Consider the following 23549-nt stretch of genomic DNA (forward strand, 5'->3'; position numbering starts at 1 on the left):
GATTCTGGCACATCACCAGCAGGAGTGCATTCCAAAGTTGGGCATACTTTGCTGAAAATGCTCTGCTGCTGAGCCTGAAGAGTTCAGCCCCAGGAACCAACAGGAATTATGACCCTGTCGATAAAATACCCTCATGATGGCACATAGAGCAAAAGGAAAGCTCTCGGATACTCCTGGTTGCTAGGAAACAGTTGACATTTACAGTTTGAAAGTAATTTGTCTTTAGTATAATACTCAATTAGAAAGTAAGTATAGAGAATTGAAGTGTGCTAACTACTTTCAAATGGGAGATGTGAGTACTTTAAGTGACCATTTTAGGTTATTTGTATTTGGGAAGGCTTAGCATTGCCAAAATGATAACTTAGCTATTTCCACTATAGTGTAAAAACAATATTAATTCTTGGTAAGGAGGCTGATTTCAGTACAGATCCCTCAGATAATAAATCTGCCTAGCTTCATTGACTTCATTGAATCTATTCCAGTTTACCCGAGCTGAGGATCTGGCCCAAAATTTTTAATAAGCTCTGACATACAAGATGACTAGAATGGAAGCACAACTCACATTAACCTCACAAATTACCCCACTATTTTAGAGTCTGCTTAGACTCCTGGAAACATTTAGTTTACACTGAGCATGCTCAGAGACTCAGCAAAAGTATTAGCATTGTAACTTTACATTATTATGTTTGAACATTCGCTCCCATACTAGTAAACCAGTACCTGTCTTTAGAGTTGGCAGCTCAGAACTGAAGGGTGATAGTTTGTATTGTGAGGTTTCAGAGTAGCAGCCGTGTTAGTCTGTATTCGCAAAAAGAAAAGGAGGACTTGTGGCACCTTGGAGACTAACCAATTTATGTGAGCATGAGCTCACTTCATCGGATGCGCTCCAGTTCCAGACCAGCACTCTGTGGTTGGCACTGTACAAACACAGAATGAATAGATGGTCCCTGCCCCGAAGAGTTTGCTGTTTATTTAATCAGTAGTAGATTGGGGCTAAGAGAAAAATCAAGAGAGAAAGATGGGTAGTATGATTAATGGAATACCGAGGCGCCCTTTGAATAAATGGATGGATGGATGCGGTGTTGGCAGTAGGACATGTTTGGACTCTATGAACTGTAGAGTTAAGGGACAGTTTTGGGTCATACATTTATCAAGTCAGCGTGTGAATATGAAGGCTTTCTTGTTTTTATACAAATAATGAAGGCTTCCTCTTCTGTATTTTTCTCCTTTTGTGGACTGAATTTGGAGTGTATACTTTTACATGAATAATTCAGTATAGTAAAATTGATGGCACAGTTCTTTTGTTAGAGCAGTTATGAAATGAGAAAACAAATTTTACAAGGAAAAGTTATGAAAAAACAACATTTCTCTAACAATAGAAAAGATGAAGTTGCCTGGCCATTTACATTTATCTCCTGTGTCCTGAATATTAGATCAGATTTTTTTTATCCATTGATAGTTCCATAAGGCAACTCATTTCTGATAAGCTGTGTCAGGACTGTTTTAAATATATAAAGATTTATGAATTAATTTTCATACTTAAATGACAAAATCCTCTGGTATGTTTGAGGTATTTGTCTAGCAGTTAGCATACATGTATATTTAGCATTCACGTCACTCTTTTTGTTTTTTGGTTTAGAACATAGAGTAATGAGAAATACCTCTTTCTGTTGGAAAGAGCAATAAAATCATCATCATAATGATTGGCCTTGTGGGCATATTTAAAGAATAAAATAGACTCCTTCATTGCTGTTTAAGAATAGTGTTGGGGTTAGGGAATAGCTTTCAATTTTTTAACCCTCCTGGTTTTCTACTATTAAATGTTTTCACTGTGCTGCATATATGTCATTAATCATAAACCACCATTGAAATGCTGTAAAAATGCAGTACCCAGACAGTTTTTTTCTTTTAAACCTCTTAGTAGTAGTATTATTATTTATTATTTGTATTGTGGGCATGCCTCGCAGCCCATTCATAGGCAGGACCCCATCGTGGTAGGCAAACAAAGAACAAAAAGATGGTCCTTACTGTAAAGAACGCACAATCTATGCATCTATGTTCTATGCAAGTTTTGGGCAAATTGTGTGCAACCTGTATGTTCATGTGCAGCCCAAAGTACAATAGAAGTTCTTCATTTCTGCTGCATAGGTTGGTGGTCATAGATAGTGGAGATCACTCACAGAGACACAACTTTCCCATCTCCATCCCATTACTCATGGAGGAAGGACTGGAATGAACATGCTGGAAGTGCGGTTGAGATATGGCACGTGAGTGCATTGTATGGGCCCATGGGGGAAACCAGCAGGCTGCAGCCACAACTCCCTTAATTTCCTATATACCACACAAGCAACTATAGTTCCACTGCTTACCAGTTAGTGCAGGTTGGAAGTGAAGAATGTTTCCGTTGACTCCTGTACCTTTTGAGCACATTGTTTTTCCCCCCTAAGCACATGGCCTGTTTGTTCTGTTGTGTAGTGTTTCCCAGGATTTGGCTTTTAGTGACTGGTTACTGAAGTGCAGGCTCTGGGTGGGTAGAGATTAATGAATAAATGCAGTATATTGGCTGTATAAATGAACTATTTTTGCCAGCTAAGATAATTAATTTATGGTAAAGGCTTTCAGGACAAGTGAACAGGTTCAGAGAAAATAATCACACATGTAATGAATGTAATATGTGCAACATATTTGGATTTTACTAAAGCATTTGAAACTGTCACTAAACCTGACTTTAAAAAAGTGGCTAGGCTAAGAATCAACTGGAAACTGGCTGAAGGTCCAATAACAAATAATACCTAGCTCTCGTTTCTAGATCTTGAAGCACTTAAAAAAATGAATGGGTATCGTTATCCTCATTTTGCAGCTGGGGAGACTGAAACGCAAAAGGTGAAGAGTTTTGCTTAAGGAAGAATAACAATCTATTGTTATGGCCCGGGGCCTCAGCTGGAGTCAACTGGTGTAGCTCCATTGACATCAAGCTGTTCTTGATGTCCGTGTTCTCTCACTGATATCCAAGACACAGCAGGGGTACACATATAAAGTACCCAGTTCATTGCTAAGTGGCTAGGCAGGCAGGCATCTGAAGTTTGGATCTTCTTTATACTGGTACATATCACCCTATTGTATTCTTGGTATTCTATTTGATGTAAAAAGAAAAGGAGTACTTGTGGCACCTTAGAGACTAACCAATTTATTTGAGCATAAGCTGTAGCTCACGAAAGCTTATGCTCAAATAAATTGGTTAGTCTCTAAGGTGCCACAAGTACTCCTTTTCTTTCTGCGAATACAGACTAACACGGCTGTTACTCTGAAACCTATTTGATGTAGGTTGTAAAGTCCTTGGATTAGGACCTGTCTTCCTCTATATCTATAAAGTATCGTAGCTTCCAGTGGCACTTTGTTTTTAATAATAAGTCATTCCAGAATAAAGTTTACAGTTTGAAATAAATATGTAATATTCTGTGACAAGAAATGAGACACAAATAGGGTAAAATGATAGACTTTAAACTATTCTATTCTCTACAGATTTTTATACCTCCCCCATCACCACAGTAGCTGAGTGCCTTATGGAGGTACATTAAGTAACACAGCTACCATTGGTCACCTATCGTTTGTTCCCTCTTATATCCTCTCCCCGGGGGATAACGGCATGTTCAATGTAGTGTTTTGTTTTGGTAGGGTTTTGTTTTTTATATATGCATTGCTCTTTTGTTTATATTAGAGAAGGCATGTTGAAAAAGTCCACCTCGTTCTTAGAGCACCAGGTAACATTTGAGATGGTCCTCATTTGCTGTGGGAGTTTATTCTAAGGTTTCGAACTGGCCCCCAAGAAAATTCTGTCTACTGCACAGATGAGATTTACCCACATGGTAGAAAATGTCATTATTCCTGAAGAGCAGAACTGCCCACCACATTCCATACTCGTTATTGTGTTGTGCTTCTTGATCATCAGTATGTTAGTTGTGTGCTGCTTGTCAAAATGAAAAATAAATAAATAAAAGGCATCTTGTATATTATTTTAGAAATATAACCAACCTACAGGAGAAAAATTTAAGGCAGGTGCAATAATATTCCTTCATTATCTCTGGCATGTTAGTCATAAGGACATGCATACAGAAAATTGATGGCTGGCAAGATAAGTAATATTTATATTGAAAATGGAGTTGAAATTATGAAAATCTTTTGTTGTGACTCACACAGTTACCTGGACTTTCAATGTCAAACTAAAGTGGCGTTGCATTTTACTGAAATATGCTACAAATGTTTCTGCTGCCCTTAATCTAACAGAGTTCACTTCTCGAAAAGTTAATATACTTATTGACTAAACATGAAGCATATATGTTTTAATAGTATATTGATAGTACTTGTGATATCTTACTTAAGCAAAGGTGCCATGACAATCTGGTAGAAAGGTGATTCTTAACCAAGAGATGTACAGGAAATAAAACACCTGAATGTTTTATGTGGTGCCCCAAAACCATTTCTATACTTGGTACCCATAACCTGTCACACTAAAAGAAACATTGCTGGCCAAATACTGGAGTCCTAACTCAGACAAAATCCACTTTTTTTATAGGTAGACTTTTTTTTCTTGGATTCTCATCACCATAGTAAACTGAAGTCCAATGGGATTCTTGTATTCAAAAGGACTGCAGGATTGACATCATGCTTAAGAATTTACTTAAAAGGGCAAACTAATCAAAGTGTAAAAAGAAATAACTGACCTACACCTTTGCCCAAAACTGTAATGTGTCATTTCTGAGATTCAGAAAAGTTTGGTAGCATTCTCATCTACACTATCTGGATTTGATTATTTCCTGGGGCTAGGCTATATAGCATTCTCATCTACACTATCTGGATTTGATTATTTCCTGGGGCTAGGCTATATAGCTATCACTATAATACTGATACAATTTATAATTTGTATTACAGAAGGTTGTGATCAGGGCCCCATTATGTGAGGCATTGTACACACAGAGTAACTGACAATCCCTGTCCTGAAGAGCATACAGTCCAAATGGACAGAGCAGGAAAAAAGAAGAGGGTGGGAGGAGGTACAGAGAAGGGAAGTGGTTTAACTAACATCACACAGCAGGTCAGTGCTAAATCTGGGAATTGAACCCAGGTGTCCAGAGTCCAAGTCCAATGTCCTATTTGTTGTATTTTTCTGGGTAATAACAATCTATATTCTCATATTGTTATTACTTATAACTCTACCCTTAGCGATAATACTCCATTCAAGTGTAATTTAATATTCTTCTGATCTGAAGTTTGAGAGTTTGTTTTCTCTTAGTGGCAGAACATACTTTACTGACAGCATAAATCCTCCGTTTATTTTCTTCTTTTATAACACAGTTCAATCACAATTAAATCAAAACCCATTGAAACTCTCCTCCCATCAAAAAAATGACTCTTTCAGCAGTTGCAGTTGTTGCTTGAGGAAACTGGATAATATAAAACTAGTTCAATTCAAGAAATTCCAACAACGTAAGAGAATATTAAATGATAGATGTTATGTCAACTTGATTGCCAGCTCAAGACCGCAATGTTTTCAGAATCCTGACAGGATTAATAAGAAACAAAGATTTTTTAGATGGAATGATGACAAATTCACACTGAATCAACTTGTTTGCACCACTATATTGTATCCTATAAATTTATAAGCAGAAGGATTACTCTGAGAAAATTTAAAGGAATCCATAAACCTGCATTTCAGTAGTATTAAGATTATTGTAATAAAGATGTGGCTATTATGACTAGCAAAATAGTGCCCAACTGGGGTCCTGTTGAGCTAGGCACTGTACAAACACCTACTGAGAGACCGTCCTTTCCCTGAAGAGTTTATGGTCTAAGCAGACAAGAAAGAGAATGGTAGGAGGGAAAACAGAAGCAGAAAGAAGTGCTGTGAATTCCTAGGGTAACATAGCAGGCCGGTGGTACAGCCTGGAATAACTCTCACGTCTTCTGAGTCCCACTCCAGTGCCCTATCCACGAGTTTAATGTTTTAGGCCCATGTCTTCCATGCCTTACCCCGGGAGACAATATCTGCAGGGTGTCTTCTGCATCTTCCTATGTTGTTCCTTTTCTGATAGCCATTTTGTTTCTCCTTTAGTATTTTAAACACCCTGGCAACAAAATGAGGTGTTGCTATAAATTGTCATTCACACACTGTAATCTTTCCCTCCAATTTACAAATGTTGCTCTCTGGGTAAATTTACCTTGGTCTGAACTCCAGATAGTTTACTGTTTGTTTTCACGAAACCTCAACCCATTTTGTTTCTCAGCTGTCCTGTCCTCCTCAGAGGCCGATCAAGTCACATTATTTGGATTAATTAACACTTCCCAAATTTGAACCATATGAAGCTTTGTCTACATTTAAAAGATTTGCCAATATAGGTATACCATCAAACCCTCTGAGTTTAGACACAGTTTATACTGGCAAAAAAGTCCTTTTGTTGGTATAGCTTCTATAGGTTACCTAAGTGAAATAAGCTATGCCAGCAAAAGGACGTTTTTTTGTTCGGATAGCTATGCAGAATAAAATCACAGCCCTAACCGACATAGCTATGCAAACAAAACTTCTCAGTGTAGACCAGGCCTTACACTTTAAAACAGGGATAGATGAAGATGTAATATGGGGGGAAAAGAGGGCTGAATTCTAATATACTTAATATACTTACACCAGGGTAAATATTTTGAAGTAAATTAGGTTACTTTGCAAAGACACTGGTGTAAATTCAATCAGAATTTGGTCCACAATTAACTTCCATACACACACAAGACAAAAATCACAGATGATTATAGTTGTTATGTTTAAATGTCCGTATGGAATGATATCAGGTACAAGTGGCATCTGTGAAAATGTTGGATAGGAGGGAAATGCAAGTTCAGGGAAGATACCTGGAACTTCATAGAGTAGAGGAGCATTCATTTTACACCACTTAAGTAAAGCAAATATTATGATCCAGTATTTTGGAACAATGCTAAGAAATATGCAACAGGGAACATAAATCCAGAACATATATATATATTCTATTCTCAAACAAACCTAGAACTGCATTGGTGGAGAGGGTGAAAGAGGTCTGAGAGTGTGAGAACACTTGTATTAACCTATTAACTTGCAACCCCTTGAGGGCTTATTCATCATGGTGTCTATCAAAGTGTCAGCCTTTTTATTACCTCTTCACACAGATGTCTGTCCATCATTGTCACACTCTTCTAGGAAGATTATCCATCATTTTGGGTGAAGCCAAACCATTCATTTTCATGACTGTCAACGTTAGTGAACCAAAAAAAGGTGTTTTATTCAATAAAGGAAAAATGATTGAATTGCACTCTTAATCAATTTCTTTTATTACTTAATCCAAAAGGCTGGGATGAGGCTATGCAATTTATTACAACAGCAGCCAGCAGCAGCATTATACCCTAAGATATAACTGTACTTCCTGCTTTTCAGTAGTTTATAAATTTGGCTAGAGACATTTATTCAGGCTGGAGTTTGTCATACAGGCATATGGTTCCTCAGGAGTGAATGATTTAATTTGTTTGTAATCAAAAATTGATTCAGGGACTGGTTGACACAGTGGATTAGTATTCTGGAGCCTTCCAGTTGTAGCTAGCCAGTTTGAATGTAGTTCAGGCTGATGGTGACTAAAGGTATGTTGACTATGTTGTGTTGGTCACTAAACTTGGTGTGGTCTTGGCAGAGAGGCTAGGAAATGAATGGGCGTATGGATTAAACTACATTTTTACCTCTTCCAGTGGAACCAGTAGATCACTGCTGAGGCCCATTAGCTAAACTGTGTGGGGTAGCTGTAGATATTATTATAACTAGGGACCTAACAAATTCATAATCTGTTTTGGTCAGTTTCACAGTCATAAGATTTTTATAATAGTTAATGTCACGGTTTCTGATGTTTACATCTGAAACTTCAGTGTTGTAACCATGGGGGTTCCGACCCAAAAGGGGGTCATGGGATTGCCACCCTTACTTCTGCGCTGCTGCTGGCGGGGGTGCTGCTTTCAAAGCTGAGTGGCTGGAGAGCAGCAGCTGTTGGCCTGGCACCCAGCTCTGAAGCCAGCGCTGCCGCCAGCAGCAGCGCACAAGTGAGGGTGACAGGGTTTGAGGGTGTTGTCACTTGGGGGAGGGGAGCGGACCTGGCCTTATGGGTGGGCAACCACCCCGGGCCCAATGGTCAGGGTATGGTTCCCCCCTCTCCCGCACATCCAACCCAAGGCCTCTTTAAACCCCAAGCACTGGGCCTAGGGATGCGCAGGGCTGGGGGCACCACAGCTGAGGGCTTCTACTGTGCTCCAGGCTCCAGTTACTAGTTCCGGTGGGGCTGGAGAGGGACGGGACTTCCACTCCCGAGGCTGGGTCAGACCCACCTCCGGGAACCTCCCCTGGCTGCAGAAAGCTCCACGGGTGTGCTGCCTTCAGAAGTGGGTCTGATCTGGCTCCAGCAGCAGCCCCTGCAGGGGAAGAGGAAGTCCCATCCCTCCCCAGCACGGTAGGCGCTCCCCTTCCACACACTAGCCGGATTTCCTGTGGGAGATCAGATTTCCTGGTCTGTGACAGCCATGAATTTAGTAGGGCCCTAGTTATAACATATCATTTCTCAAGCAGTGATATAGATAAAGGTAATCCTTGATCCAAAGCATACGCACTTTTAGTGCCTGAATCTGCAAACATTTAGTATCAGGAATAGTGCTTCCTATTCTGAGAAGCCAATGAGTCTATTCATAGTGCATTTTGCTTGCAAACATTTACAGGATTGGTCCCAAAAAGACATCCAAAGGAAGATTATATTCACTGAAATTTCCAAAGAAGGGAATTACTAAAAGATTTTTTTTTTAAATTTATGTGTGTGATGAGGCAGTTTTTGGATTGGTGTGTTTGGTTTTACATTTTTTTAATACAAAATACCTAATCCAATGCCCACTGAAATCAATGGAAAGACTTCCACTGACTTCCGAGGGAAATGGAGCAGACCACAAGGTTTTGATTCAGTCATATATTCAGTTTACAGAATTTTTTAAAAAGCTGAATAGTTTAATGTGCTTTTATTTTCTTTATAATTAAAAAAAAAACTAATTTGGGAATAATAAAATGTGGTGACATGGAATGAAATTAAATATACTGTAAACTAGTTTTCTTCTTTTGAAAAGATAACATTAAAATGGCAGATTTCACTTGGAAAAGTAGTTTCTACAATCATACTTTACTTTTAATACAAAGCTTTGCTACTCATTTTAATGGTCCAGTTCTGCAAACACTTACTGCCTAACCTTGGCTTTTTATTGAACTCCACTCGTGCAACTACATCTGTGAGAGCAGGCCCCTGTGTCTGTGTGGAGCCTATCCAGCTGTCATTGTGCAATGAGTTCCATAAGTAGCCCCATTGATTTTAATGGAAATACTCATGGGAGAGAGCTAGGTAGTCAGTGTTTCAGACCCTGATCCTGCAAAGACTTATACACAGGCTCAACTTTAAGCACATGAATAGTCCCACTGAGTATGATTATTATTGTACATTGTGTAGCTTAGAATAGAAGAAGGGGATTTGGGAATTGTGAGGGACATGGAGAAAAACCTGGTTATGGGGGTGGGGGAGAGAGAGAGAATAATGGAACATACGGAAAGAGAAAAGGGAGATATGAAAAGGTTTAGTTAAGCTTTGGATCAGGTTAGGGAGTTATTGAACTAAATTGTCAAACATTTTGAGGTCCCCCCTCACTATTTAATAGCAAGAAGTGAGAATAAAAGAGTTCTGAAAATTCTTTGAATAGTTGTTATTGGAAGATTCACTGTATTTTAGCCACTGTTATGAAAGTGTTCAGAACAATATATTTAATAATCATTATTACATGCAATTTCCTGCCAGAGTATAATAGTGACTGATTTTTCATTTCACCGCTGGAAACCAAACTGATCATACCTTTAACCTTCACATCAGCTTCAACAATGTGAAACTATACAATAAAGTGAATGCAGCAATGTTAGATGGATTTTTTAGGAGTTTGGACATAAAATAGTTGATTTTGATGTCCTACGATCTTAACAAGAGTTTTCATAATTTCCATATAAAATAATATTTTTCACAAGAATTTCCATAATTGTGATATCAGGTGCAAAAATTCCCTACTGTATGTTAATGCCTTGTTAAGGTTTGGCTATAATTGTGCAAAAGTAAAACAATTGCTAGCTCTTGACAAATGATCAAGAAAAATGTCAAAGGGCCAAACCCTGAGTTCTATATTTTAAAGATTCAAACTTTAGTACGGGGTAAATCTCCAATGGCAGGAGGTTGAAGTTAGATGCATTCAGATTGGAAATCAGATGAAATATTGTAACAGTGAGGATAATTATCTTTTACCTTGGCAGGGGTAAACTCACCATTTGGAGATTTTTATGGCAATGCAATGTCTTTCTAAACGATGTGCTGTATTATCTGGGCAAATGCTCTTTCAGAATATGGTCCACGGGGCCTATCTGAAGCCCGTTGAAGTCTGTGAGGCTTTGGGGTTCCACACAGACAAGGAAGGGGTTGTGTCACTACCTTCCCTACAACTCTGGTTGCCTTAAATGCTATGCTGCTGTGGCTCGCAGCCCTGACTCCAACAGCCAGTGTACAAGCATGCAGATCACACCCTGGCTTTCACCACCCACTTACTGTTTGCAGAGTGACCCCAACACCCTCCCAGTTCGACATTTTCCCCCAAACTGTCTGCCCAAATTTCAAACACTATGCTTTAATCAAAGGTCTGAACTGGTTTCTAGTAAAAGTAAAATAAGTTTATTAAACAAAAAGTCATGCATTTAAGTAAGACCACGTATAAGGCATAAAGATAGAAAGGGTTACAAGCAGACCAAAGTAAAAATATGCTTCTAAGGCTAAAACCTGATTTAGCAAACTAGAGTCTCTTGTTCAAAGAAGGGTTTCTCACCAAGTCTCTTTCCAGCATGACTGACCAGACTCTGGCCAGGACTCTTCACCTGAGGAGACAAAGGGACTGAACAGTCCGCTCTCTGTTAACACCAGAAAAGGTGCAACTGTTCAGCGAGAGGGCTGAAGGCTACAGGGCAGACCCAGATGGTTTGTGGGAAATTCAGGACTGGGAGGCTTTTGGGGTCATCCTGTAAAAAAAATAACTGGTTGGTAGAGGCTAGTGTGTGACCGGCATGCTTGTATGCTGGGTGTTGGTGGCAGGGCAGTGAGCCACAGCCACATAGCATCTAAGGCACCCAGAGTTACAGGGCAGGCAGTGTCCTGGAGGTTGAACCCACAAAGTGTTTCAGCTTAATGAACTTTAGTTCAGGCCTGTGGTAGTTCCGATATCATTGAGCATTGCTGACCAAGGCACACTTCACTAAAAGTAGAACATGTGAAAACTGAACTACAAAATCTTTATAGAGCTCTAGTCTTCAAGAAATAAGTACTTGCCTAATTTTGGATAGCTTGGGAGATGATGTCTTTGTATTGTACAACCTCAGTTGCCCGATAAATGCTGAAGAAAACCCTTCAGAAGGTTGAGTGCCTTCTCATAATCATTCTCCCAAGACCCTTATTTTCCAGTGATGTCTCTCAAGTGGTTTCAGGATAATTGTGCTAACCTAATAATAGAGTAAGTCAAATTCCACAGAAATCTTGAATAACAATTGGATTTTTTTTAAATGCAAAATGAGACTCTTCACGCCTATACTTCTCCCTTTAAATTGTTAAGGGTTTTCCTGAAAAGTTTGAACATTCACTAACAACCAGTTGTTCCTTGTTAGGGCAACATTAAATATGTACAATAATACTAACGATAATAAAAGTTATCTTACAACCTTAGCCCAAATTCTTCCCATTTGGAATGAAGGGGAGTACCTTTTATCTAGTGGGAACCAACAGGCACTTTTTATCGAACCCTACTGGGTACCATGAATTCCCCCGTGTTAAGTATAAGTAAATTGCCATAGGAAAGGCCTTTGTTTTCTCTCTTTTATACACTGTTTTTTGTTTTTCTCCTGCTGTAAGAACTGCATATTGTCACTGTAAGTGGAGACTTGGAATATGGTCATTTTAGTTTGGATCAGCTCCTAGTTAGCTTTCCTCTCCAGAGCATACTTTGGTCTTTCAATATGAATTTGGTTTGCTCTTTATATTCACTGAAATAATTCTGAGTAGCCATTCCCCCAGCCTGCCGCCCCCGCCCCCCTGAGAAAAAGGTAATCATGTCACTTTCTTCCTTCTCATTCATGAATCCCCCAAGTGTCCAGAATCTGAAGTGGATTTGATTCTCCATGATCTCCCTTTTGCTCCCAATTACTTGATTTCCTTTAGATAGATGGCTGAAAAGTTTTGAATGTTTCCTTTCAGTCTCCTTACACTTTGTTATGCTTAGCTTTACTTTTAACCACCTGGCTTTCAATAGTGTCCACACAAGCCAAGATTTGATCAAATTTGTGTCCAAGTTTGTTACAGAATTCTGGTCTCATCAGAGCTTTTATTGATTTAATCCAGCCTGGCAAGAATGTAATCTGTGCATGTTATGCATTGCCTCATGCTGTTGTCTAGCCCCAATCTTGTTTTTCTCTCATTCAGAATTCTAATCTTTTATTGTGAGCCCTTTCTGCATCGTGACTCCCATATATAGCATGGAGATTTAAAGGAGATGCTGGTATAGATTTGGGATCCAGATGCTTCCCCAAAGACTCACAAGGGAAGGGTGAGTTGTGAAGTGAGGAACATTGTGGTTTCAGATGTTTCTTTTGTATGCTCTGTACTCTCTTGTGCTTTATAAGATTATGGATAAAATAGAATGAAGGTGTTAAACTCTGTGCAAAGTGTGTTTGTGTGTTGACTGCCCAGTCCCCCTGAGAGAGGGAAACTGTAAACCAGAAGCTTCATACCTTGTGGATGGAGTTCTTGGAGAGGAGTGTGTTTAAGTAACTGGGATATCTTGGGGGTCAGCACTAGTTCTTAGGCCAAGGGAAAAGGAGTAACTGATTGAGAGTCAGTGCCCAGGGAATATGCCAGATAAACTAAGGGAGGAACCAGTGATGCAGCCTGCTGAGGCTCCAGGGATTGAAACATCCAAAGGATCCAGAGCAGAGATGCTTGGATTCCCCTGACAGCAGTCCTAATGTGTCGCCAGGAGGTCACTAGCATGTGTGCCAGAATAGTTGCATCTATGGTATCTAAGTGGTTGATGTGAAGCTTTTTAAAGACACTGTTGCAAAGATCTACATCTTTGCTCTTAAATCAAAAGCTGGGAGCAGACGTGTTCATTTGTCTAAGGTAAAGCTAGTTAGCAAGCATGAATTTCAAACAGCTGATGAAAGAGCAGCATCTGACCCGACATCCACTGCTTGGTCTGGGTGCTGATAATCAGAAGAAACTGGAGCTTGCTGTCACAGTTTCAAAGTAACTGCTCCTGTATCCCCACCTCCCACCCCATGGTCTGCTCCAGGAGTGCACAGTCAGGTCTCATGTTCTCAAGCTGTCACCTGTCTTTGGGCAGAGACCCTTGTCCCCCTGCCTTCTGATTCGGAGTTTTAAAGCATAGCTCCCTGTCTTACACTGTGATATCCCCAGCAAGTCAGTCTGTTTAATGGCCAGCACCCATGTGGTGCTTTCTCTCCAAGTCCTATGAACAGTGTATTGCCATTGGTTGCCAGTTGCCACCCAACTCTTCCTAAGCAAGCATATTTATTCTTAAGGTAAAAGCATTACAGAGAAAAGGTATAAAACAATAGAAGTTCCTATGACATACTAAAAACTTACCAGAGGTCACCTCTCAGTCTTATGGGGGCCTAGTAGGCCAAAGTTTTTCCAACCCATCCACAAGGACTGGATCCCTACTGCGGTGAAAAGGTAATGTCTGTTTGTTGGATCAGAAAGAAGGCCTTGAGTCAGTTTAAGCATAGTCTTTTTTATGCCAAAAGCCTTTCCTTTGGCTATTAGTCTCTGAAAACCCAGTTCAAATCAATATATACAAACCTCCATGGGGTGGTACATTTCTAAAGGTGATGACAACCTGAGTAATTCACCTTAATCAGCTCCCCTCTGTTTTCAGTCAAGTCATGCTGATGGACCCAGAAGGAAGGACATAAGGGTATTCCTGATCAGGGACTAGCAGGCAAATGGATGTGTGAATGATGAATTCTGTTGCCTTGCCTGTATCCTGAGTCAATGTGGACACGAGGATGTCCTGGGATTCTCACTGTGAAAATGTGGGAAGTTTATTTTTATATGTGGTTTTGTGTAATGTTGTAACAGGGTTAAACCATGAGGGAATCATGTGCAAACCCCCAATGGCCAGACTCGGGCGGGGGCTGGGCAAACTCGCTGTCTACCCTCACCAGAGAAACTAAGTCATTGCTGAGTGTATCTGTGGCAAGAGTTTTTCTGGGAGCAGTGAGAACTGGCACAGCTAGGAGGTGCTGTGAGATAGAACTCCAGCTACCCAGTAGGACTACCCTGAGGGGCATCCAACCCTCTGCTGCTCTGGATCTCTGGTGTGTTTCAAGCTGCTGGATCCTGAACCAAGTGACCCCAATCTGAGGGGCCTTAGGTGCACTCTCAAGGTGCAGACCTTCTCTCTGGAATCCCCTCTGTGTGGTGGAACCCACTGTCCAGCTGCCTAACCTGTCTCAGCTCAGCACTGACCCTTCAGACTCCCCAGTACTTAAATACACCCCCCAGCCAAAACTCCACCCAAAAAGCATAAAGCTTCTGGTTTACAGTTTAACTCTCTGAGGGACAACATGAAAGCTTAACACATACCGGTAGACAGGCTTTGCACTGAGTCTAGCACCATTGCTCTTTACTTACCAGATAAAGCACAGAGAGTACAAACCCTATAGAAAACAATAAAACATCCTAAATGCAGTGCCCCTCACTAGCTTATCTGTCCCTTGGGAGTCCCCAGGGGACTATCTGTGTGCAGGCAGTGTCCTCTGCCCCCTGGCCTGGCCTGACTCTGTAATAGCCTCCCTCATTTTTATCTGGTATAAAATGGCTCTCTCCCCCTGGGAATCCCTTTATAGACTCCTGCTGTGGTCACCTACTTTTTTTGATAAATTTCCACTGCTCCTAAACCCTACTCCCTTCAGACAGGCAGAGGAAATATCTCCTATCAACTAGAGCAAACACATTGTCCCAAGATGTTTTACTTTGAATAGACAATTCCTGAGTGCTGATCCCATGCCATTGTCTCTGGCCTGATCAAAATGTGGCACAACCCTGCTGACTTATGGTAGAGCCATGTACAGACAAGCTTTCCCGACACAGTAATTTCATGATACAATTCCATAAAATCATCCACCGTTCAGAAGTGGTACAGTCAGAACCCCCCAAATCATCAGATGTACAAACATCTGTAATGGGAACTAACAATTACTAGTCATAAAAGCCTCCATCGTTGCCCCTGCCAATGCTCTGGTCCTTGTAATGAATGGAAGTCTGGAGGAGGTATGGAAGAGCCATAGCTGGAAGAAAGCAACCAGAGGCATTTTCACAGAGAACTCTGAAACATTTCAAGTTGCTACATCACAAGATTAATGTATAGTTTTGCTTTGTTGGTACTGGTTTGCTGCAACTTTGCAGTTGTGAGGCTGGTTTGCTAATTGGGTATCATAGCAACCTGGCCCAAAAATAGCAAGTGTGTTGTGAAAGTGATTTTTCTTTCCCTCCTGCCTATTAAATATCTGAAGCCCATTAATCTTCTTAATGATGTTATCAATATAATAAAAAGAAGTGTACATCAGAATGTGATATAGGAATTTGTCAGCTGCAGTTAGTGTCCAGCCCCTACCATCTGAGAAAAGATGGTGCAGCTACCACTGAATATGATTTGGGCATTTAGCATATATTTATTTTTATGTTATCTGTAATAACAGAAATGAAAGAAACATAAAAAGGAAGGATTAGAAGAAAACAAATATAATAATATGGATACAAATTATACAGTTCATAATTTTCAAGATTGATCTGGCAGCTTCTGTAGCCCAGAAAAGATCTCCATAGTCATAGATTCCAAGGCCAGAAAGGACCATTGTGATCATCTAGTCTGAACTCCAGACGTTACAACTTCCCTAAAATAATTCCTAGAGCAGATCTTCTAGAAAAACATCCAATTTTGATTAAAAAGTCATCAGTGATGGAGAATCTGCCACGACCCTAAGTAAATTGTTCCAGTGATTACAGACTTTCACTGTTTAAAATGTACAAATTCATGACTACTCTCAATATTGTCTCATCCTTTAAAGAAAACCAGTATCTTTAATCTAGTTCTCATAAAAGATGAGGGACTTGAATGAATGCATTCATTCATCACTGAAGTCAGTGGATTTACATCGGGAATGAATTAAGCCTGAGGTGTCTAATTAATTTCAATAAAACCAAAAAGGAAAAAAAAAACTGTAAGACATTCTTTCCTCTAAACAGAAGGATAAAATTATTTTAATCTAGAATGTCCTTTATACAAAGAGTAGATTTTAAGTAAAGTTCATTAACAATAGATGGCCTAACAAGCAAGTAAACACATTTAATCCTATGCACAAACTCAATGCCAGCACATGATTATAATCTCACGCACCGAACATCAAAGCAAGTACATTTTTCTCCTTGTTTTGTGAATGACGTTAATGAAGGGAGCAGAATTTGTTAGCTAGTGTTGCCTAAACTGAGTTTGCTCCCAGGACTCACATTATGGGCCTGATCCAAAGCCCACTGAAGTCAATGGGAATCTAACCAACACAGGGTTAGATTCAAAACTGAAATTAATGGGAGCAGTAGCCTGGGCTACACCCTTGCCCCTTTCGGCTGTTCGGTGGCCCTGGTCATGCTATTGATCCTTCACCCCGAAAAAGCATAAGCACCACTATTCTGACTACTTCCTGTATAGATATGCTAGTGGGGGAGAAAGGTTTTCTCCTATCTTTTTTAACACTTTATCACAACTTACACACCCATGGCAGTCAGAATCTAGCTCTGATACAGGTAAACAGGTGGCATTCCTGTAAAAGCAGGGGATGACTATAGAATCGGTTGTTACATCTCTATAAAAGCACAATCAAGCCAGTTAAATGTTTGGTCTGGATACAGGATACAGTATCTGTATAGGGAATTTCTTATCAGTGCATATCTGAGCAACCATCGTTCAAATTTATTAACTTTTCTCTGTCTGTAAAACAGTGACATCCGAATTAGCCATTGTGACTGTGGGTGGCAATTTAAAATTGTATGTGTGGGAACATCACCTTTTTGAGTAGAATGTGAAAAGAGGTATATAAAAGTTACAGAGAACGAAGCCTATATAGTCTTCGTTGCAAAGCCCTTTAAATCCATGGACATACCTTCTTGTTATATATCTAAACTGAAATAAAATGCCCAAAGTTGGCTCTGGTCTGCTGACTCAGACTTGGGCTGAAGGGCTATAAAATTGCAACATGGCTGTTCATGCTCCATCTGGAGCCTGGGATATGAAATTTCAGATGAAGCCCCAACAGCTGCCCTGCAATTTTATAGTCCCCATAACCCGAGCCCCATAAGTCCAAGTCAGCTGACCCTGGGCCAGCAGCAGGAGTTTTACTGCAGTGTAGACATACCTGGGTTGACTTCAAGGGGCTCTGCATCATGCTCTTAGATTGCAATGTTACACCCTGTGCTAGTCTCAGAATGGATGTAACTTTTCAAAGTAGGCTCCGAATGTTTGCCTTTTAAAGTAAAAATACAGATATCTGTGTTGGATGATTTTCAGCCAAATCCTTGTCATTCTACCATCCTCCTGAATCTCATGTTCTATTTTCTCCTTAATGGAACCTAGCCTTTACTACTTTTACCGCATTTTGGTATTGGATTAGCTCCCTGGTTTCTACATTATCTTTCCTGACTATACCCCGCCATATTTTACTGTCATACCTTTTAAAAATTTTACTGTATCATTTGACTCTCTATGAAATCATCTTATCTGATACATGCTACATTACAGTTATATCCTCATAGTTTACATTGTTCCTCTGTATTTTGTACTCTGCCTCATCTCCTGTAGCTAGAGTGTCATATAGAAATGTGCTTAGGGTCTCATCCAGGTCCTAATGAAAAGACTCCCATTGACTTCAGTGGAAGCTGGATAGCACCCTTATTCTTGGACATGGGTTTTGGGTAGGATATTTCACTCTGCCATTGTTTACCCATGAAAACTGCTCTCAAACACATGATTTGATTTCTTTATCTGTTTATTTTTGTGGTGTTGGGAGCATGGGAATGACAACAGGAACGTATATATATAAATATATAATGTGTGTATGTGTGTGTGTATAAAGCAGCATATACATGTTTTTGTAACTCACCAGTAAGTATATGGGCTTGTCTACATGGCCCTGCAGTTTGGGCTGCTGGTCAACTGCAGCACACACAAGCCTGCTGCACTGTAACTCTTCCATGTGTATGCTGCTGGTGCAAATTAAAAGGTACTTAGTTCATATTAACATAGATTTCTTTCAAACAGGACCAGGGTTAGTTCAGCAGCATCCACATGCCCTGTAGTGACAACCCTGTAGTCTGAATTGCAGGCCTGTGTAGGCATAGCCTGTGTTATGGGTCCCCCTCTGTGCCCAATCTGCAAAGGATAAGATTCTGTTACAACACCAGCTACCGAGGCTTTTTTACTCAAGATGTAGTAGCTCATAGTTTTAGTTCCAGGGGTATCTGGTTCAGTCCCTGGTGTGTCAGTCAAGATGCTAAGGTTGACCTTATCTTTCTGTCTTAACAGAGGAAAAAATTCCCATTCACTTCAAAGAGAGTTTTGCTTAAGGAATGCAGGATTTGTCCAATGGTACATGAAATTAAATCATTATATGTGGTCCTGACCTTGCAGTCTGATCCATGCCAGCAGGCCCCTATTTCCATGGTGAGCCCTGGTGGCTTCAATGGGACTCTGTGTGGACATAAAGGCCCACCTGCATGAATCAGCTGGCAGAATTTGTATTTTTAAATCATGAGTTGATGTTAGCTGATGAGGCTAAAAGTGCATCAGGAAATTTCACCAAGGAGGCTTTTGTCTTTTAAACCACGAATGGAAGATCTTTATTTGATATGCCCCCAGTCCTGCTGTCTACAATGCATGGGCAGATGGTGATACCTGTTCAGAACCCTGCTAAAGTCAGTATGGCTCCACACAAGCCCAGAGGTCCTAGTTTGATAGTTTCATAGATTTTAAAGCCAGAAGAGGAGCATTAGATCATCTAGTCTGACCTCCTGTATAACACAGGCTATAGAATTTCATCGAGTTGCTTCTGTATTGAGACCAATAACTTGTGGCTGACTAAAACAAATTTTCAAGAAAGGCATCTAGTCTTAGTGGCCTGTGCAAAATGTCAGCTGCATGTTTGGGGTCTTTTCTGGTTCTTTGGGCCCAACTGGTATTCACATTTGCAAGGTTTAGCATTATTATTATTACTGTTATTCAGTATCCTATGCCAGATCTATATGTGCTTGTATAGCAAGGAGACATTGGTCTGACCAAATTAATCTGTCTGGTACCCTTGTTACAACTCTGAACATGTATGTAGTGTTGTCGTAGCTGTGTTAGGATATTAGAGACACAAGGTGGGTGAGGTAATATCTTTTATTGGACCAACTTTTGTTGGTGAGAGAGACAAGTTTTTGAGATTACACAGTGCATTTTCCAGACCAGAAGAAGAGCTCTGTGTAATCTCGAAAGCTTGACTCTCTCACCAACAGAAGTTGGTCCAATAAAAGATATATTTCCTCACCCACCTACACAACTGAATAATTAGTTACAGGGATAATTTAATTCTTGTCATGAGTTAATGTGAAAGGAATAATACACATTACCATGAACACAAGTCCATATTTCCCATAGAAGCAACGTCTTGCGAGATTATGACCTGCCACAAGATCTCTCAGATGCATTAGAAATTTTATCTTAATCTCAAACTGATTAAGATGGTGCTACTTTCTTTTTTCACTTGCTTACTGGATTTTTTTTTTTTTGCTTTATTGAAGCTAAAACAATTTGCAATATAAAGAAAATGCAGTAAACAGATCACAACAAGTCATTTCTGTGGCCAGCTTTTTATAATTTGTGCCTTTTGTTGTTTCTATATATATTGTGACAGACCCAGACCAGTGGGGTACAGGAGTCTGGTCGAAGGCAAATATATTGGCCACTGGATGAACAGTTTTCTGTTCCCTGAGTGACCAGAGCAGGGGCTGCCCGAGAGCAATCAAGAACCTGCTAGAACCAGTTAAGACAGGCAAGCTAATTAAGACACCTGGAGCCAATTAAGAACATACTAGAATCAATTATGGTAGGCAGACTAATCAGGACACCTGGTTTAAAAAGGACCTCCCATCAGTTAGCGGAGGGCATGCAAGGAGCAGGGAGTGAGAAGGCTTGCTGCTGGAGGACTGAGGAGTACAAGCGTGATCAGGCTTCAGGAGGAAGATCCTGCGGTGAGGGTAAAGAAGGTGTTGGGAGGAGGCCATGGGGAAGTTGCCCAGGGAGTTGTAGCTGTCATGCAGCTGTTACAAGAGACACTGTAGACAGTTGCAATCCACAGGGCCCTGGGCTGGAACCCGGAGTAGAGGGCAGGCCCCGGTTCCCCCCAACCCCTCAACTCCCTATTTGGGACAAGAGGAGGTGACCTGGACTGTGGGTCCCACCAGAGCGGAAGGTCCCTGGCCTATCCCCGACCCACTAGGTGGGTCAGCAGAGACTCGTGGGATTGTTCTCCTCCCTTTCCTCCTGCTGGCCAGTGATGAGGTTAGCTGAGTGAACGGCAGGTTTGAGCCACTAGCAAAAGTGGCCAAACTGAGGGCAGCTGTGAATCTCTGAGGCGAGCAAATCCACCAATAAGCACAGGACCCACCAAGGCAGAGGAGGAACTTTGTCGCAATATATATATTTGAAACACCCACAGGAGAAGCAGAAAAATATCCCTTATTTTAAAGAATATCAGACCTTTTACAAATCTTTTACCCTGAATAAAAGTATGATTTACAGCTAAGAACATAGTCTGAACAGTCAGACTTCAACCTGGGAGCTATTTTCTACCACTAAGAATTTTACTTTTAGTCACCTGCTGTGCTTTTCAGGGGGCCACTAAAGGAAGATGGGACAGGAGGTAAGACAGGTCATTGCTCTTGCAAGAAAAGTTGCTTTCATCATCCTAAAAGGGTCCAGTCCTAGGAGGCACTTAGTCCCTTCCACTCCCATAGCAGCCAAGGCCTCGTTGCAATTAAAAATGGTGTTGGTTGTCCTAGTGCTACCCCAAAACTGAACATGGCATACACATGCACTGGTGTGTGCACCTGTTGTGTGGTGACAAGGTAGTCTGTAGGCAAGGGACATGGCAAATGTAAATACAAGTGGCGAGCTGAGGCAGGCCTGCAGCACATGGGCTCCTCGTTAAGGGACTGCACCGTTAGCGTAACAGAAACAAAAACAGGAAGTAGGAACTAACCACAGCATAATCCTAGAGTTTCATGCACTGTATTGGTTGAATGTTATCTGGGTCCAGACTATTCACACAAGGGTGGGGGTTGGTATGGGGCCTGGGAATAAAGGGCCTATGTGATGATGAGCTGGTGCAATGTCCCCAGGCCCTGGGAGCGCCACAGCTTAGAACTACTACACATAGATGGACAGACAAGATACGATGAACCCATTGAGCTGACAACATAGGACATAAAAGATGTTGCTGCTGGCTGATCCTAGCTTTTTTGCCACCCCAACCACTGAGGACCACACGCTCCTCCACAATGGTTCAAGTCTCATGCACAATCTGTGTAGGAGTCGCTGTGCTATGAAGTGACCCCCACTTCATCAAGTAATGCATCCTAACATGCACAGTGGCTTGGCGATACTACACAGGAACTGGCACTTTACCCCTTGTAACACCTGACACTAGGGGCAGAGCAAGTGGATCCACAAACCGGTATAGTTGAGCTCCATGATGCATGGCCTCTCCAAATCCTGCCCCTTGCACCAGGGGCCTCCAGCACAGAGGAGGGCAAGTTTGGCCCTTTAATCCCAATGGCTGGACTGTGATGCATTTACTCATATTTGGTAGTACCTTCCACCCTGCAAAGTACCACTGAAGTCAATGGGACTACTTATGGAGCAAGACATTACTCCGTTTGACTCCGAATATCACCATCAGGCCCAATACATCTGATAAGTATTGCAAGACCATGCCGTAGCCAAGAAACCAAACACAAAATACTGCAAAGGAAAAAATAAAATGTTAAAAATCAAAGTCAAGACCTTATGCCTTGAACAAATGATACAGATAAAAAACAGTATATTTTATTCCAGATAATAAATAAACCAATGCTTTCATTAACCTTTATTCTTTTTTTATTAGCAGTCTTGGCACCGTGACTCTGAGCTGAGCCCAGCAGGCTGCCCATGCAATGACATTTCAGAGATTGGCAAAGCAGTGCACTCAGTGTCAGTATAACACTGTCTTGAGTTTTTGTCATTCACAGTGGGAGGAAAGCTGGACAGTTCCTTTTGTCCTTTTGAAAGGAAGGTCAAGGGGAAGAGAGAGAGAGAGCTTCAAGAACTTTATTAACTGGTAGAAAACAGACTGAACGAACATGCCCAAGATTTAATGGACATTTTTATAAACTGGGAGGTGGACACATCAGTTCAGGTAAGACGATACAAAAGTAGAGAAGAGAAAAAGATCAATATGTAATCTCATCAATATCTAAAATGGGCATTGAAAATACAGGAAACCGCCATTTAAGAATGCTTGAAATGACGACTCTTTCCCCTTTATAAAAAACAGAAGAAAAGACTTTGGCCTATACTGGCCTTAAGATAGCATGCTTATCTACTTGATAGAGGGTTCTTACCAGTGAACATACCATGTGAAACATTCCAATGAGTTCTAAGCATTCATACTAATTTACCAGGATCCCACTATTTGACAAAGCCAAAATGAGACGTGGAAAATAAGAATCCAGGAAAATTAGAACAATATGTGATGCATTTAAAAAAAATATTTATCAGCTCAGTTCCAGGATTTGGCACTTTTGAGAATAATGTAAAATTTGTATTTCAGTAGCACCTAGAAGTCCCAATTCAGATTGTGGCTCTATTATCCTGTGCTGTATAGACGTATAAGAGATCATTCTTGCTTCTAAGAGCTTACAGTTAAGACAAGACAAAGTGTGGGAGAAAGGAAATAGTATTATACCCATTTTATAGATGGCAAGATGAGGCATAAAGAGACTAAAGCATCTTGCTGAGTGTCACACAGGGAGTCTGTGGCAGAGACAAGAACTGAAGTCAGATCTCTGAGGGCAGGTCTACATTACGGGGGAAAGTCTGTGTAAATTACGCAATTTGAGTTACGTTAGTAGCATAACTCAAGTCAACATAACTTAGATCTACTTACCATGGGGCCCACACTACGCTATGTGGTCAACACTCTCCCGTCGACTCCCCTTACTCTTCTCTTTCCACTGGAGTACTGGAATCAACGGAAAAGCGATCTGTGGTTGATTTAGCGGATCTTCATTAGACTC

The sequence above is a fragment of the Natator depressus genome, chromosome 9 (assembly GCF_965152275.1).
Source record: "Natator depressus isolate rNatDep1 chromosome 9, rNatDep2.hap1, whole genome shotgun sequence".
Taxonomy (NCBI): domain Eukaryota; kingdom Metazoa; phylum Chordata; order Testudines; family Cheloniidae; genus Natator; species Natator depressus.